The following is a 17702-nucleotide window of genomic DNA, read 5'->3' as shown; positions in this document are numbered from 1 at the left end:
ATAAGGGGGAAGCCCCTTCTAGTGTATTTACTCAAATGTAATACACACCTTTTATGGCCAAATTACGTCATGAAAATTAGGGTGTGCATTAGATTTGACGGCACATTTACATTCGCCAGCAAATACTTTTTTGGCTTCAAGGTTTTGAAAATTGAAGTGTGCATTAGATTCGATGGTGCATTAGATTCGCGTAAATACAGTAAATTTCCCTTGAAATTCCCTTGAAATTCAACACAGAGGTTGAGCCAGTCTTGCAAGCCATCACGTCCCTGGTATTGCCCTCACAAACTATTTCTTTGTCCTGCTTGCAGATCGGAGCCACCAGCCTCATACAACGTTTTTTTTAATCCCACCCGCTTCCACAACATGCTGAAAGGCCCCTTCAAAACAATAAGGAATCTGGAATGGAGCAGTTCCTTGTCTCCACCCCCATAGTTCAGCCCAGACACTGAGGTCCATCTCCAAGGGCCTTCTGGTGGTTCCCTCACTGTGAGAAGTGAGGTTACAGGGAACCAGGCAGAGGGCCTTCTCGGTGGTGGCACCCGCCCTGTGGAACGCCCTCCCACCACATGTCAAAGAAATAAACAACTATGTGACATTTAGAAGACATCTGAAGGCAGCCTTGTATAGGGATTTTTTAATGTTTGATGTTTTATCATGTTTTGAATATTCTGTTGGGAACCACCCAGAACAGAACAGATCTGGGAAACCCAGCCAGATGGACGGGGTATAAATTCTTATTGTTTTTATTATTACAGTGGTACCTCTGGTTAAGAACTTAATTCATTCCGGAGGTCCGTTCTTAACCTGAAACTGTTCTTAACCTGAAGCACCACTTTAGCTAATGGGGCCTCCAGCTGCCGCCACACCGCCAGCGCGTGATTTCTGTTCTCATCCTGAAGCAAAGTTCTTAACCCAAGGTACTATTTCTGGGTTAGCGGAGTCTGTAACCTGAAACGTTTGTAACCCGAAGCATTTGTAACCCGAGGTACCACTGTATTAAGGTTTGGGTAGAAACCGTAATCCGAGTTCGAGTTCTTCCTGTGAGAGCTGCTGGGGGCTGCTGGGGGTTGTAGTTCAAGACACCTGCAGCTCATAACGTTAGCCAGCACTGCTCAAGACGGTTTTAGTCCCTGAATAATGAGTTGTTATTGTTATTATTATAACAGCCAGAACCTCTCTGTCCTACTAGTCCCCAGGATGACCCGGGAAGGCCGGATTAGCCTGCAGTTGCAGCCTTACTGAAACCAATTCTGATTTCACTCCCCAGCTGATGCCACAAGCTCGTTGGCAAAGCATCTGTTCATGGCTGACCCGGTCAAGTCAACCCTGACGCCAACAGCCCATTGTCCCAGCCAGGATGGTTCTTTGGTCATGGGGCCTGGACTGGTGGGAACTGGCAGAATGGGAAAAGAGTGGGAGGCATTCTCTGCAGTGCTGTGGAACAGGTGGGCACCCTCAGCGCACGCTCTCAAGGCCGTCCGCTAAGCCTCAATTTCCTCTTCTGGGAGAAAGGGGATGTTTGTGCAACAGCCCCTCCTGTCTTATTCCGTTAGCATTTTTGGACTTGAACTAATTGACTTGTTTTGGTCGAAATGGGCTTAGCACCACTATTGCAATGCCTGCATGTTTATAGAATTATTGATAGTGGGGGAAGAAGGCGATGTGTCTCCCTCTTTTTTAAAAAAAATCATAATGAAAGAATCATGGGAGCTATACAGTGGTACCTCTGGTTGCGAACGGAATCCGTTCCGGAGGCCCGTTCGCAACATGAGCAGAACGCAATCCGTGTCTGTGCGTACAAGGGTCATGATTTGCTGCTTCTGCGTGTGACATCATTTTGCACGTCTGCGTATGCACGAGCGGCGAAACCCAGAAGTAACCCTTTCCGGTACTTCAGGGTCGCCGCGGGATGCAATCTGAAAACGCGCAACCTGAAGCAAACGTAATATGAGGTATGACTGTAGTTTTTATGGGTGCTGAGAGTTGTGAGGAGACGCCTAACATAGCTACAAAATTCCCAGAGCGCCCTGTGAAAAATGGTGGATTGTTAAATCACCCCTGGAATTGTAGTCAGCAAGGCAAATAGCCAGGTCTTCGAATTCCTCTCAGCACCTTTGACACTACAGTTCCCAGAATTCTTTGGGGGCTGCCATGACTGTTTAAAGTGTTACCACAGTGCTCTAAATGTCTTGGAGAGGCCAAGGTGGACTGTGATCCGATGCAAGGAGGCCGACTGGAGCAGAACCCTTGCAGCCGAGAGCATGCTGTCACATGTTTTCGAGCGGAAAGTTCAGCTGTGGTATCTGGCTTCCCGAACGAAAGGATTCACTCTGCCAGGGCTCCCTGGTGTATAATATCTTTCCTTTTAACAACCTGTCCCGAACATGTTTATGTTTCTCCATGGCAAGTCTGTGGGGCGGAGGGGGGAAACACACGTTTACAGCAAAATTTTCCTAGCTCCTTATCCACCAGAGACGGGTTGCATCGTTCAGGCTCGCCTTTCTTGCCTGCCTGTGTCGAGAACAAAGCGAAAGATGGATGAGCCTAACCTGCGTCAGGTGGCAGGAGAAGGAGGGAGGGCCCCTCTATCTGCTCTGCTGTAAAACTTGCTCCTACCTCGCCTCTTGGGAGCAGCCCTGCCATCGGGCTATAGGAGAGGGAGGGGGAAGCATAGTGGGGGGGGCTGCTGAAAGACCAGCAACTTTGGGGGCTCCTCATGGACATTTTTCAATTCCAACAGGTCGCTGCAAGAATTTTGTACAGTGGACGCTTGGGCTGCGAACGTGATCCGTGCAGGAAGCACATTCGCCACACGCAGTGTCCACAATCCACAGTGCCGCGTCTGTGCATGTTGTAATTGGGCGCTTCTGCGCATGCACAAAGCATGATTTAGTGCTTCTGTGCATGTGCAAGCGCCAAAACCCAGAAGTAACCTGTTCCGCTACTTCCGGGTTCGGAGCGGTGCGCAACCCGAAATCATGCAACCCGAAGTGTCTGTAACCCGAGGTATGACTGTACTGAAGACAACAACAGTGCCCAGCTTTCTTTTTTCCATCCGTCCTCTCTCCAAACCCTTTCCTTTTTTTGTTCTGCCTTTGAGGTTGTAAGCCTGGGAGCAGCAACTGTCTCATCACCGACATTTGTAAGTAGCTCTGGGAGCTGCTGCTGCTACTTTTTTTTTTAATACCCGAAGCATGGACTAAAACTACTTTAAATAATTATAGATAGCATAATTGCGAAATCTTATGTTAAGTCACGATCTAGCAAAGCGGAAAGGCATACAAATTAGCTAGTCAAGGTTTGGGAGCCCTGTTTTCTTTTCATAGAAACACTGATGTTTTATGGTGTTTTTAATATTCTGTTGGGAGCCGCCCAGAGTGATTGGGGAAACCCAGCCAGATGGGTGGGGTATGTATAAACAAACAAACAAACAAACAAACAAACAAACAAACAAACAGAGTTGGATGGGACCCCTAAGGGCCATCTAGTCCATGGGTAGGCAAACTAAGGCCCGAGGGCCCGATCCGGCCCAATCACCTAAATCCGGCCCGCAGACAGTCTGGGAATCACCGTGTTTTTACATGAGTAGAATGTGTCCTTTTATTAAAAATGCATCTCTGGGTTATTTGTGGGGCATAGGAATTCGTTCATTTTTTCCCCCAAAGTATAGTCCGGCCCCCCACAAGGTCTGAGGGACAGTGGACCGGCCCCCTGCTGAAAATGTTTGCTGACCCCTGATCTGGTCCAACCCCTTGCAAGGTAGTCGTCTTTTGCATCTGGACACCCTGGTATCATCCTCATGTTCAGCAGCCTTTTAATCCGAAGGGCGCATGTTGGCAGGCATGGTCCTTCCTCCCTCCATTTTATCTTTGTGTGATGAAGGTGAGATTTGGAGAGAGTTAACTACCCAAGGTCACCCAGCCAGCTTCACTGCTGAACTGTTCTTTTTTCAGTCTTGGCCCGACTCCAAATCCAGTATCATACTCGTTAACACCAGAGATGGGAAGCTCGTAGAGCCCTGTAGGTGGAAGTTTTTAATGTTTAATCAATGTTTTATTATGTTTTTGTATATGCTGGAAGCTGTCTAGAGGGTCTGGGGTACTACTACTACTAATATTAATGACCCTCCATACACTGTTTAACCCCCATCAGTCCAACCAGAATAACCAGTCATAGGATCATAGGATTGTAGAACTGGAAGGGACCTTGACGGTTCTCTAGTCCAACCCCCTGCAATGCAGGAATCTCAATTAAAGCATCCATAACAGATGGCTGTCCAACCTCTGCTTGAAAACCTCCAATGCTTAAAAACTTCAATTGAATGGTTAGGGAGTTGCCACAGGTTCCCCATCCCTGAACTACCTGAGAACTGGCAAGTACGAAAAAGCTTGTTCACTTGCCTCTGCTTGACACAATCGCCACTTTTCACCAGCAATCTGATGTGTGCCAAAATGCAACGGGCAGGGGGCGTTGGACACTTGCAGAACCTATGCCTTATATGCAGAAGGCCCAAGGTGCCATCATGGCCATCGCTAGAGTTGGGTGGGGTGGGGAACAGGTAGCCTCTGCCTAAGACCCTGCTGCCAATCAGAATACACAATACTGGCCTAGACTTACAGAAACTCCACCCCTTCAAAAACTGCCCAATGAGGACTGAGCAGGGCACAGAATGTGGGGAGGGGAAAGTGGAAAAGGCAGGGGAGAGGGAGGGGAAAATTAAATGGAGTATTCGGGGAAAGGGCACAGAAACCTGGAATCCACATGGCAACATTTCCCCTGCAGCTCTCACGCATGCATGACGATCCTTCCTGCTGTTGGGGTTGCTGCTTTAAAAGAAAAACAGACCTGGTTCTGCTCCATTGCCGTTTACACCAGCCTGGCATGTGGATATGTAGCTGGTGAACCGTTTCTTAGCGTGACGGAGGCAGAAGAGCAGGAGCTGGCATTTTTTTAAAAAAATATTTTTAAAAATGGCAGACTTATGGTCCCAGCCAGCACCCACCTGCCCCAATTTGCCCCGATATATCAGTTAACATTTTGCCTGATGGATTTAATCCAATAATGCCAACCAGCCTTGTACGAAATGCCTGTGATCCCAATGACCTCCAGACAGGCCTCCATAGCAACCGTCCATTCAGCAGCATATTTCCCCCCATCAAAGCTTGCGCCTTCGTTAAACTATTAACTTGTTCTCTCTCCTTGGATCCCTGCCATGGCTTTGGGCGCAGGGTGGTGGTGGTGCCGGCCGGGTTTCCCCCCTCCCACTTCTTCCTCCATCCCATGAGCCTATCTTCGGCCTCTCAGGGCCCTTTCTTAAGTCTTAAGTCCCTCCTTTGCCCAGATAGCAAATGCTAATTCATGCTTCTCAGGAATTTCTGTCCCATGACTTGACACCCGCCCCTTCTGACCTTCTGTGTTCTTGAAGCAGCAGCAGGGCCGGGATGACTTGCCTTGGGACGATGGCAAATGGGTCTGAGTGGATTAAAATTAGGAACCCAGGCAAAACTCAAAAATAATCTTAAAAGAGGCCCTCATGCCCCGTGCAGGGTAACGTTCTGTAAGGTAGACTTTGATGTGTACATAAAACAGCTTTATTCATAACTGCAGGCTGCTTTGAGAGCATTTCTCTTTTTCTTTTTAAAATTAAGATCTATTAAAAGTTCTTAAAAGCCTTTTCATTTGATGCCAGTTAAGTTTACACGGCACTGGTTCATTCAGGAGCCTCTGAGTTCAGATTCTGGGACGGCGCTTTGCCTTTTTAAGCACCTGGGGGGTTATCCACGCTTCTTCATTTCCAGTCATTGCTTATCCTGTAACTTCCTGCTGAAATCCCAAAACTTTTCATAACCGCTAACGTTCCAGAGGTCCCGTCCCCCCTTCTGTGTCCTGCTTTGGTTGCTCTGTAGCACCTCTGGACAGCGATAACATAGTAGCATCAGGAAAACATTGTAATAATAATAATAATTTATTATTTATACCGCACCCATCTGGCTGGGTTTGCCCAGCCACTCTGGGCAGCTTCCAACCAAATATTAAAAACAATACAGCGTCAGACACTAAAAACTTCCCTAAACAGGGCCACCTTCAGTTGTCTTTTAAAAGTAAAATAGTTGTTTATTGCCTTGACATTTGCTGGGAGGGCGTTCCACAGGGCAGGCGCCACTACCGAGAAGGCCCTCTGTCTGGTTCCCTGTAACTTGGCTTCTTGCAGCGAGGGAACCGCCAGAAGGCCCTCGGCGCTGGACCTCAGTGTCCAGGCTGGATGATGGGGTGGAGACGCTCCTTCAGGGATACAGGACCGAGGCCGTTTAGGGCTTTAAAGGTCAGCACCAACACTTTGAATTGTGCTCGGAAACGTACTGGGAGCCAATGAAGATCTTTCAGGACTGGTGTTATATGGTCTCGGCGGCTGCTCCCATTCACCAGCCTAGCTGCCGCATTCTGGGTTAACTGTAGTTTCCGAGTCACCTGCAAAGGTAGCCCCACGTAGAGCGCATTGCAGTAGTCCAAGCAAAATGAATCATGTATAATAACACACCCTTATTGCATTACTACTGCCTGAGGAACATGTTTGCAGAAGACATCCACGAAAAGCCTATCCACCCTTGGCTTTTAGCCATCATCAAGGCTAGCCTGCTCATGAGGCAAACTGAGGCAGCTGCCTCAGCTGGCAAAGCCCAAGGGGGTGCGCTGCGAGTGCACCCATTGCCGGAAAAATGAGGAGCAGCGTCTGTGGCAGCTTCCGGGTTCTGGAGAGAAAGAGCCACTCTGACAGAGTTCAAGGATGCTTTGCAGCCAAGCAAATGCACTCAAGGAGGGTGTGAAGCAAGGCCAGTGAGGGTGTAGCCTGGGGGGAGGGGGGTGGCCTTCAAACAGTGCCAAGGGCCAGATAGAGAGGCCTGGGAGCCATGCTTGGAACCCCCAGAGCTGAGGTTGCACATCCCTGCATGATACCGACAGCATATTTTACTGCATATCTTGCTGCCCCCTCCAAAAACTGGACACTTGCTTCTTTTTCACTGGTTGCAGCCACATCAGTTTACAGTGATACCTCGGGTTACAAACGCTTCGGGTTACAAACTCCCCTAACCTGGAAGTAGTTGCTCTGGGTTGCGAACTTTGCCCCAGGATGAGAACAGAATTGAATTTTATTATTGCGGTCACAGACCAGTTCTGGCTCGCTTACAATATCAGGAAAATCATAAAACACAACAGGAATACATTGAATTGCAATTGGGTATAACGGAGACAATTCAGATATAGCGGCAGTTAAAAATATATATTAAATCTTGATCACTAAAATATAACCTAAAATTGTCATTTAAAACCTTAATCATTTTAGTAGTACAGCTTGTTCCCTAAGTTTTATGGCAGTCGCACAGAATTTGGCCACCCTTAGCGTGATCTCTAGATCCTTGTCCTCTACCAGGAGTTTCAGACATTGAAGTTTGGACCCATTTGGAGATTTTTGTATAACAGGAGTGATAAATACTGAGTGTATATCCCCGTAGAAACGGCAGCATAACAAGACATGAGAGACAGTTTCTACCTCCATCGAGCCGCAGGGCCAGACTCGTTCCACATATGGTTTACCCTCGAATCTGCCCTGCAATAAGGCAGATGGCAGCAAATTGAATCTAGCAAGGATAAATGACCAGAGAAGAGAAATCGTGACGTGGTGGCAGTGGGAGGCCCCATTAGCGAAAGCGCGCCTCAGTTTAAATACGGACCTCCGGAACTAATTAAGTTTGTAACCTGAGGTACCACTGTATTTCCCCCTTCTGCCACCACCCGCCCACCCTTCCTTGCAAAACAGTGATCTCCTTCGCCCCCACCCTGATGGCCAAGAACGCATGACCTGCAGTCCTAGATGAGACCTTGATGTCCCATCAATCAGCATTTGTTGGTAGGGGTCAAGTCACACAGCAGGACAGCATGTGGCTCACAGCAGCTGAGATCTGGACGCTGCCCTCCACCTCATATTACCCTCCCGGAGAATACAAGGATAATGGATTCTTCCTCCTGCTAATGACACTCCTGGCTCCCCTTCCAGGACACCAAGATGCCGGAGCGCTTGTCCTTATTGTGCATTCATGATGATTTGTGCTCAGGGCTGTCATACGCGATCAGTACTGTTCAATACTGTTTGCACCTGCAATAGTTTCAAGGGCAGACGTCCTGCTTCATTTCCAGTCCCAATCCCAAAACTTCCTGCTGAAATCCTATAATTTTAATAACTCACATTTTCCAGTTTGGGGTTTTGTTTTGTTTTTGCCCTGTTTTAGTTGTGCTGTAGTACAAGAGCGCCCCTCCAAATACAGTGGTACCTCGGGTTACAGACGCTTCAGGTTACATACGCTTCAGGTTACAGACTCCGCTAACCCAGAAATATTACCTCAGGTTAAGAACTTTGCTTCAGGATGAGAACAGAAATCGTGCAGTGGCGGCGCGGTGGCAGCGGGAGGCCCCATTAGCTAAAGTGGTGCTTCAGGTTAAGAACAGTTTCAGGTTAAGAACGGACCTCCGGAACGAATTAAGTACTTAACCCGAGGTACCACTGTAAATAATTTTTATTAATTTTCAGTTAAAAATATCCCAGTTGATAACAAATCCAATCACAATACAGACACAAGTTAATCTGCTTTCAAACCGTCTTGAGCCCTTTCTTTGATAGTACTTTGGATGTAGTAAGAAAGAGCCACCTCTCGTGGTTATAAGGAAAGGCCATCTTTGGCACGCTTCGCTAGTATGAAAACAATGTAAGCAAATGAACGAATTAAGTACTTAACCCGAGGTACCACTGTAATTCAAAATAGAAAACATGCAGATATTCTTCATCTGGCTAATTTGATCCAGCTTTTCTTCTTCACACAGAATTTGACACACAGTGGTACCTTGGGTTATAGACGCTTCAGGTTACAGAGTCCACTAACCCAGAAATAGTATCTCGGGTTAAGAATTTTGCTTCAGGATGAGAACAGAAACCGCATGGCAGCAGTGGGAGGCCCCATTAGCTAAAGTGGTACCTCAGGTTAAGAACAGTTTCAGGTTAAGAACAGACCTCCGGAATGAATTAAGTTCATAACCCGAGGTACCACTGTAGTAATAATGTGATAAAAAACTGGGGAAGCATCACAGAACAAGGAATAAAGTGCAATGATATGTGGATGTCCCAGTATAAATCCACTACTAATGTGGTATTATTGTATCAGTGTCAGTTGTTTGGATAGCTAGGTTGACTAGAACGTGGTGGTGATAAAGCCAAGGTTCCAGGTTCAATCCCCGTATAGGACAGCTGCATATACATGCATTGCAGAGGGTTGGGCTAGAGGATCCTCATAATAATGATTTATTATTTATACCCCTCCCATCTGGTTGGGTTTCTCCAGCCACTCTGGGCGGCTTCCAACTGAATATTAAAAACAATATAGCATCAGACATTAAAAACCTCCCTAAACAGGGCTGCCTTCAGTTGTCTTTTAAAAGTAAAATAGTTGTTTATTGCCTTGACATCTTCTGGGAGGGCGCTCCACAGGGCAGGCGTCACTACCAAGAAGGCCCTCTGCCTGGTTCCCTGTAACCTCGCAGCGAGGGAACCGCCAGAAGGCCCTCGGCGCTGGACCTCAGTGTCCGGGCTGGATGATGGGGGTGGAGACGTTCCTTCAGGTATACTGGACTGAGGCCGTTTAGGGCTTTAAAGGTCAGCATCAACACTTTGAATTGTGCTCGGAAATGTAGTCAGGGTCCCTTTCAACTCTGCAGTTCTATGAATCTATTATTCTAGTTTTGCATAATACACACACACTCCAGGCAGGAGACTGATATGCACTGAAAAGTGGTTTTAAAAAGCTTTTGCTTCCTATAGGGTACTCATACACATTGATCCCCCCCCCCACTTCTGTTCAAATGGGGTTTTTGGAACAACAGAAAAACCTGCAATGTCTGTCTTGAAACAGCAGGTGAAAGTGGACAGATCCCTTTCAATTGTCTGGAAAACTGAGAACTTAAAATAGGAGGAAATGGTGCAGGTTTCGCAACAAGGGGGGCGGAGGCACAGGACTCCTGGTTTCGCCGACTACATCCACCTTACGAAAGATTCTGCATGGTAGCAAGCAGTTTTGAGCAGACCCAGAGACACGGGTGATGGATGGTACATTGTTAGGAGCAGGACGGGCAGACATGGTGTTATCTGTCCCCTGGGAGCCTGGCGAATGCTGCTGCTGGTGTGACTTTTACATTCACCCGGCTGACCTTGCAAGCAAACGGCGTTGTTTAAGATCTCATTAACGTCAACGCAGAATCCATGGACGCCTGACTGCCTCCCTCTTGGTCCCGGCTGGTTTGTGTGAATAAATCTGGGGGCACCCTCTTTGATGATACATGGAAATGTGTGATTGCAGAATGTCTGGTTGTTGCTTTAAAAATAGCAGCTGTACTGTCAGGGCTGAAACCCTTCTCCCTTCCCCCTGTGCCATTTCCCCAACAAAAATACTGTTGTCCAATGCTGCTTAGGAGCATAGGGGGAAAAAACGTAGGTTCATCTAGCTCAGTACTGTGGTACCTTGGGTTACATACGCTTCAGGTTACAGACGCTTCAGGTTACAGACTCCTCTAACCCAGAAATAGTACCTTGGGTTAAGAACTTTGCTTCAGGATGAGAACAGAAATCTCGAAGTGGTGGCGCGGCAGCAGCAGGAGGTCCCAGTAGCTAAAGTGGTACCTCAGGTTAAGAACAGTTTCAGGTTAAGAACGGACCTCCGGAACGAATTAAGTACTTAACCTGAGGTACCACTGTATTGTCAACACTGACCGACAGCAGCTGTGCAGGAAGCATTTCTCAATCCTTTCTGTTTCCATCCTGCCCCATAACTCACTTTCTTTCTCAGTCCTCAGGTGCCAGCTGTCCGCCTGTTCCCTTTTCCTCCCTGCTAAGATCTTCTTCTCCTTTCTCTTTACCTTTTCACACATTTCTATTCTTTCTTTCTCTCCCCTCCTTCTGCTTTCTTTTCACCTGCTGCTGCTGCTTATCCTACTGTTTAGGACACAGAAAACAGCTAACATTGCCTCCTCAATGTGCAAACATCTTCTGCTACAGCAACCTGGCCACCCGCAGCCCAGCGCAATTTCCTTACTTTGCAGATCACCAGACCACCATCAAAAGCAAACTTTGTGAGTACCTGGAGTTAGCAAAACTGATGGATTTAATAAGGCATAAATCAAAAATTTCAATTCAGAAACAATGGGAATGCTTAAACAAATATTTATACAAGCAGGGCTCAAATACGAAAGTTTGGTTGTGCCTAGACTAATCTTGTGAAGAATATAGAGAACATAAAGATTTGACTGATTATGAAAGAATCTAAGGAAGGGAACTGATTGAAGAACAGATGTAAAGGCGAGCAAGATAACTAAGAGATGTGCGGTGAATGCGGTGGAAGTCTTTTATAATATTTTAACTAAGATTTATATATTGTAATGTTTGAAGCATGAATTTGGTAATATTATGGGTTATGAAAAGTCTTTTCTTTTTTAGTTTGCATTTTGGAAAACATGTATATAAATGTGTTTACAGTGTTATGTATTGTTTTTTCTTTTTTGTAAAATTCAATATTATTATTATTTTTAAAACAAAGTGCCGCCCTACGGCTGGCTGAAGGGGGGGGGGCGCAAGCTGCCTGGGCAGATGTTCTGAAACGGGAAGAAGGAGTTTGCGGAGAAGAGAGGAGAGAAATGGAAGCAAGGCCACTTGAGGCATTATCAACTTGGCAGCTGTACAGAGAGAGCCACAAATGGATTTCCCCTCTCTGCCCAGCGAGGAACTCCCCTACCGCTGCAACCCAACCCTATTTCAGGCTGTAGGGAGTGCCATGAGGATGTTGTGGCATCCCTGTTCCTCTTAACTCTCACCACCTGCAGTCAGACATCTGTTGTCGTTTCCTGGGCCACCAGTTTGCTGCTATGCTGGGCAACTGAGCTACTCACAGCAGTAGACACTTCTGTGTTCTAGTCTCCTTCCTGCTTCCTATTCTGGGAGAAGTCTGGAAACCCATAGAAATGGACTAGAAAGTGAATGGAGCATTCCTGCTCCACAAACTCTCCAAGTGTCCCTGTTTTCCAGGAACAGTCCTAGATTCACAGAAGCTGTCCCTGTTTCTGATTTGATCCCGGATTGTCTCACTTTCCCCTAGGGTTTAGTAGCGGGGTTCTCTCCCTCCAAACAAACTATAACAATTGGTTCAGGGTGGGATTGCTAAGGTCAAATGTACTGCTACTCCCGCTCCAAAAAGGCTCTCATGCCGATTGTGCAAACAGTTCTGCCCCTGAGCCATGTAGTATGAAATGGTGGCCTTGTTGTTGTTGTTGTTTAGTCGTTTAGTCGTGTCCAACTCTTCGTGACCCCATGGACCAGAGCACGCCAGGCACTCCTGTCTTCCACGGCCTCCCGCAGTTTGGTCAAACTCATGCTGGTAGCTTCGAGAACACTGTCCAACCATCTCGTCCTCCATCTTTCCCAACATCAGGGTCTTTTCCAGGGAGTCTTATCTTCTCATGAGGTGGCCAAAGTATTGGAGCCTCAGCTTCAGGATTTGTCCTTCCAGTGAGCACTCAGGGCTGATTTCCTTCAGAATGGAGAGGTTTGATCTTCTTGCAGTCTACGGGACTCTCACAAAGTGTAAATCAGAAGCGACAGCGAACTACCGTGGGGCATGAAAGGGGACTCGCTAACAGAAAAGGGACAGAGGGAAAAGGAATTCTAGCACAAAAAGGTGGAAGTTTGGATTTTCTGTGCAGGTCGGCTTGTGGAGGAGAGAATTGCCCTCTCTCTCCCTCTCCACAGTGTCCCCCACCTGTTTCCCCTTCGGCAGCAGTTGCCACACGCAGGCAAAGCCCACACCTCACAACTGTCCGGGACACACAGTTGTCTCTTTCTAGGAGCTGTGGAAACAGTTGTCACCCACAGTATCTGTGAATCAGGGCTGGCCGAGTCGAGGGAGCCTTTGCGGCAGGTCTGGATTAAAACTCCTCTCCTCTTCGGTACATGCAGAAGGCGGGCGAGTGGCACCGGGAAATAATTTAAGAAATCGATTTCAACTGCGGAAAGGCATGAAAAGCACAAAAAAATGGCACAAGAGCAGAAAAGCAGCTAGCAATCCCAGGAGCCTTTGCACTGACCTCTGAGGCCTGTGGAAAGTTGGGAGTTTGAGAAAAGAGGTTTGGTGGGTGCAATCGTGGTGGAGTTGGGCAGATTTTTGTGGATTTTTGGCAGAGGAAAACCGAGAGCCACCATTGCCATAGTTCATGCTGGTCTGGTAAGTGCTTTCGGTTCGTTTGTTTTTTTAAGGGTTTTTCTAGGGCTTCCAGAAGTTTAGAGAGTGTTTACAGGCTTTTGAGATGATATATGTGATTTCACGTTTACGGGAGACTCCTGTAAATATATTTGGGCTACACTTTAATGTACAAGTCTGCCCCTTAAAAAAAAAAAAAGGGCCTCTTATCCAAAGACGGAAACGGGGACCTCAGAAAAAGAAGAAAAGGAGGAGGCAACTACTGTAGTCAAGGGTAACTAGTAAAGAATAGGGAAAAGTGCTGCATTATTTGCTAACAGGACTGGCAGCAGAGTTTTGTTGGGAAACAGGGATTTCTAAGAGCTAATGTGGAGCGGGGAGGGCAAACTACATCCTAGATTCACACAGCCCTTAACAGAAGCTCTCTGGGCATCTCCTGAACCAAGAAATAAAATAAGGCAGCATTAGGATAAAGTATAATGCAATAAGAAAATTATAAGCCACTTAATTAAAAAATCTGAAACAAAACTGCGACTCCCAGCCCGTGAAACATAAGTTTTCTCTCAGCCTCCACCTGATGTTATGGCACCAAAATGTTCGCTTGTATCCGCCTCCCCCATTCAACCCAAATTTACCCTTCCTGCAGAAAATCTGATCGTAGAATAAGCCTGTTTCTAGCAGTCCACTTGCAATATTAAGTCCCTGCCTGGGAGCAACAAGAGTGTGTGTGTGTGTGTGTGTGTGTGTGTGTGTGTGTGTGTGTTCAACAGCCGCTGACATCTTGACTGACTGCAGAGTCTGGAATCTGGAACGGCTTTCAAAGGGCAACGTTTTGTGTCAGGGCCCACTTGTAAGATTTCTGTCTGAGATAACTGCCTCCCCCTCTACTGTGTGTTAGTGCATGTTTTACATTTTTGGAGCCTTTTAGTCCTTCTTCCGGAACAATGGAAACAAAACACTTGTCGTGAGATGCACAAGGACAAGACCTTTCTCATACAGATCTTTGGCTGAAAGGCTGCTCCGCGTTATCTCACAACTGGAGTGTCCTGAAAATGTTAAAACACTTAAGATTTCTCCAGATGTTGAGACCTGGGCAGCACAGTACACTTTTGAATTACGTTGCATCATTTATTGTCTTGTGCCTATTGAAAAATCTGTAAACTACATCTCTGTGCTCTTAAATACGTGATTTGTACCTTAGGTTTTTTTGTCTCGTTATATCCAGTAGCTTGTTTTGTCTGTTTCTTAGATAATTTGAGAGTCTCCCTCCGTTATGTGCACCAAGGTTTCCCCGTAGTCAGAGATTTCTGTTTTGTTTCAGTCCTTTACAGCACTTTTCTCTCTCCCTGTAATTTCCAGAAGTGGGATAAATCATGTTGTCTTTGCCTGCTGAATTTGCATGACATAAGCAAGCTGCAGAATACAGCTTTGATCTTGCAGAATCAGTCTGATGTAGGGCTAACAGTTTTAACAAGAAGGGCAACACACAAAACACAGTTAAATTAGGCAGCGTACACACCATGTATTTAAGGCACATGACTCCCCCTCCCAAAGAATCATGGGAACTGTAGTTTGCTAAGAGCCCTGGGGATTATAGCTTTGCGAGAGGTAAAGTTCCCAGGATTCCTGGAGGAAAGTCTTGTTCTTTAAATGCATGGCACGTATGCAGCCTTGGAGGTGGCAGTAATATATTTTGCACATATTCTGAAGTCCACCACTACCTCTTGGAAGGCACTGCAGCAGCTGGATTGTGAGCATCCGTCCATTTCTGGGACATTAACCATCGAGAGGAAGTCAGGAAACTTCGGACAGCAGAGACACCCCAGCTACAGACTTGGTTATCAGGGACTAATAACAGGGTAGCTTGAGGTGTAGCGACAGAAAAAACAATTGAAATATACTCGGAGTCGAGCGATCTGCATTAAAATGCCGGTGAATTTTCGTGAGGACCTAGAAACAGGAAGTTGCAAACTGATTTGGAAATGTGGCGATCTGAACACCAGTCGCTGCTGCTGAACAGGGAGTCTTCATTTAGCATTTGCAATTGGCCGAGGTGGCTTCTAGGGCTTTGTCCAACCCCCTTATAAAGCCTTTGTTTAAGGGACAGAGCCTCCAAAGCAGGCATAGGCAACCTTGGCCCTCCAGATGTTTTGGGACTACAATTCCCATCATCCCTGACCACTGCTCTTGTTAGCTAGGGATGATGGGAGTTGTAGTCCCAAAACATCTGGAGGGCCGAGTTTGCCTATGCCTGCTCCAAAGGGACTGTCTCATTTGGGGGCAAACTTCGTCCCCAACGCCTCTCTCCTGCTGCAAATTGTCCGCCGCTGCTCAGTGCATTGGGATGGAGGAACACGGGCGACTCGCTTAGGACAGCAGCAGCCCAGTAACATTATCCCCGTCCTCGGTGCATTCTTGGCTGTGCACGCTGGCTCCAGGCGGGTGTCACCCGAGCTCCTTGCTTCCCCAGCCAGGGCAGCGGACTGTTTACTCCAGGCAAGCCTAGCTGCGTATTATTAGCTCTCTCTGGTTTCTTGTTTGCATTTGAAGATGCGAAGGTCATTGCTGGAAAAGACACATTAGGTCATGTCTCAGCCATCTCTTTCTCCCCCGCAAATCCCCACAGTCCATTCCTGATAGGTGGCTGTGGAGACTTCGTAGTCAGGGCTGTTGGCTTCCTTAGGGAAGGGAGAGCGGTGCCTGGGTGGTTAGGCAGGGCCGGCCCACCCAGGAGGCAAGGTGAGGCGACTGCCTCAGGCAACAGGATTCGCAGGGGCGGCAGATCCAGCCTCCAAGGAATGCATTGTCCACCGCTGCTGCTGCTGTAGCAATGGCTGTGGTATGCTCCTTGGAGGCCAGATCTGCTGCCTCCGTGCCTCATCCTCCTGAATAGGAGGCGCTGCTGGTCTCCTGCCACTCTTAGGGAGGAAATGGTGTGTTGGGCTGAGCTCTGGGGTCTCTTGGGGTCTGCACTGAGCAGAGCAGGTCCCTTTCCCTCTTTGATTCCCACTTCAACATCTGGCAAGATTGATCCTGAAATATACTTGGAGTTGAGTGTGGATTTCATGCTCTTTATTCAGCTCATAGCAGCAACTGGCTTGAGAGCAGTACATGTGAAAAGGATCTAGGAGTCTTGGTTGACCACAAAGTTGACATGAGCCAACAGTGTGACGCGGCAGCTAAAAAAGCCAACGCAATTCTGGGCTGCATCAATAGGAGTATAGCATCTAGATCAAGGGAAGTAATAGTGCCACTGTATTCTGCTCTGGTCAGACCTCACCTGGAGTACTGTGTCCAGTTCTGGGCACCACAGTTCAAGAAGGACACTGACAAACTGGAACGTGTCCAGAGGAGGGCAACCAAAATGGTCAAAGGCCTGGAAACGATGCCTTATGAGGAACGGCTAAGGGAGCTGGGCATGTTTAGCCTGGAGAAGAGGAGGTTAAGGGGTGATATGAGAGCCATGTTCAAATATAGAAAAGGATGTCACATAGAGGAGGGAGAAAGGTTGTTTTCTGCTGCTCCAGAGAAGCGGACACGGAGCAATGGATCCAAACTACAAGAAAGAAGATTCCACCTCAACATTAGGAAGAACTTCCTGACAGTAAGAGCTGTTTGACAGTGGAATTTGCTGCCAAGGAGTGTGGTGGAGTCTCCTTCTTTGGAGGTCTTTAAGCAGAGGCTTGACAACCATATGTCAGGAGTGCTCTGATGGTGTTTCCTGCTTGGCAGGGGGTTGGACTCGATGGCCCTTGTGGTCTCTTCCAACTCTATGATTCTATGATTCAATGAATGAAACTTTCCCCAAAACGTCTAGCTATAGATACATTATTTACACAATGGGCCCCGCTGCTGGGCTGCTCCTGTAGGCCAATCAAGTTGCGGATTCACTTCCTCCAGAAGCCTGATTGACCGCTCCTGCGGGCCAATCAGGTTGCTGATTCACTTCATCCAGAAGCCTGATTGGCTGCTCTTGCAGGCCAATCAGACTGCTGATTCACTTCCACCTGGAGCTGGATTGGGTGGCTCCTGCGGACTAATCAGACTGCTGTGTTCTGGATCCTATTGTTCTAGGATTCCGTTCAGTACATAACACCTCCGATTCCCTCCCTGTTTCCACTTCTGGGCGCCACAATTTAAGATGTTTGTTGACAAGCTGGAACATGTGCAGAGGGAGGGTGACCAAGATGACCCAGGGTCTGGAAACCAAGCCTTATGAGGAACGGTTGAGGGAATCGGGTTTGCCTAGCCTGGGAAAGAGGAAACTGAGAGGAGATATGATAGCCACCTTCAGATATCTAAAGGACTGTCACGTGGTGTAGGATGGAGCAAGCTTGTTTTCTCCCGCTCCAGAGGGTAGGACTCGAACCCATGGCTTCAAATTACAATCAAGGAGATTCTGATCAAACATCA

At 47.4% G+C, this 17702-nt stretch overlaps 1 protein-coding gene across 1 annotated transcript in view; it reads left to right on the top strand.

The window, feature by feature from the left end:
* Positions 1–13022: 13022 nt before the first annotated feature.
* The window catches only part of DDR1 (discoidin domain receptor tyrosine kinase 1), a 105364-nt gene continuing 100684 nt past the window's right edge, over positions 13023–17702 (top strand). Inside the window, exon 1 of the mRNA XM_080991672.1 lies at positions 13023–13313. The gene's annotated coding sequence lies outside the window, so the exon portion shown is untranslated. The remainder of the gene's footprint in view (positions 13314–17702) is intronic.

The sequence above is a fragment of the Podarcis pityusensis genome (assembly GCF_964106645.2).
Source record: "Podarcis pityusensis genome assembly, chromosome: 2".
Lineage (NCBI taxonomy): Eukaryota > Metazoa > Chordata > Lepidosauria > Squamata > Lacertidae > Podarcis > Podarcis pityusensis.
Note: the sequence above shows the minus strand (reverse complement) of the source record. Positions and strands in the feature narration are given on the sequence as shown.